Source organism: Crocuta crocuta, unplaced genomic scaffold, assembly GCF_008692635.1.
Source record: "Crocuta crocuta isolate KB4526 unplaced genomic scaffold, BGI_CrCroc_1.0 scaffold409, whole genome shotgun sequence".
NCBI classification, from domain to species: domain Eukaryota; kingdom Metazoa; phylum Chordata; class Mammalia; order Carnivora; family Hyaenidae; genus Crocuta; species Crocuta crocuta.
The window spans coordinates 849,672-850,402 of record NW_027528006.1 but is presented as its reverse complement, the minus strand read 5'-3'; positions in this window follow the sequence as shown (position 1 = coordinate 850,402).

Below are 731 nucleotides of genomic sequence, written 5' to 3'. Positions count from 1 at the left end.
GCCTGCATTTGTTCAGGAATGAACAACTGAGTGTGTGAACAACCATTTAGCATTCTGAACAGTAATGCTATAATTATCTTCCTCTTATATTTAGTTCAAGGTAATTTGTAAATAAATCTGAAAATCTCTTTCATTTTCTTTTTTATTTATTTATTATTTATTATTTATTTATTTTTAAGTTTATTTTTGAGAGAGAGAGAGAGAGCATGAATGGGAGTGAGACAGAGCGAGGGGGAGACACAGAATCTGAAACAGGCTCCAGGCTCTGAGCTGTTAGCACAGAGCCCGATGCATGGCTTGAACTCTCGAACCATGAGATCATGACCTGAGCCAAAGTTGAACACTTAACCGACTGAGCCAGCCAGACTCCCCTCTTTTTTTTTAAACAAGGACTGGATTTACTAATCTAACCCTTACCAAATGCCAGACAAAATGCTAAGGACTGGGGATAAAAATGAATAATAGGCAAAGTCTTTGTCTACAAGAGCTCACAGTCAACTGAAAAGAAAAACATAAAGTTTGAGATTTAGAGGGTAGTTATCTCAGGAAGTCATCAATCAGGAGAGAAGTTCCACTGAAATTTAGAAGATACAGATAGGGAAATGCTGTTAGAGGAAAATATGAAGATTCTGGGCCACTGAAATTTTTAACACAGATATGTGTACTACTTTGCAATTTTTGATTTTTTTTCTCAAATGTAGAATTTGGCAAGCTAAGTGAATGTAATCATG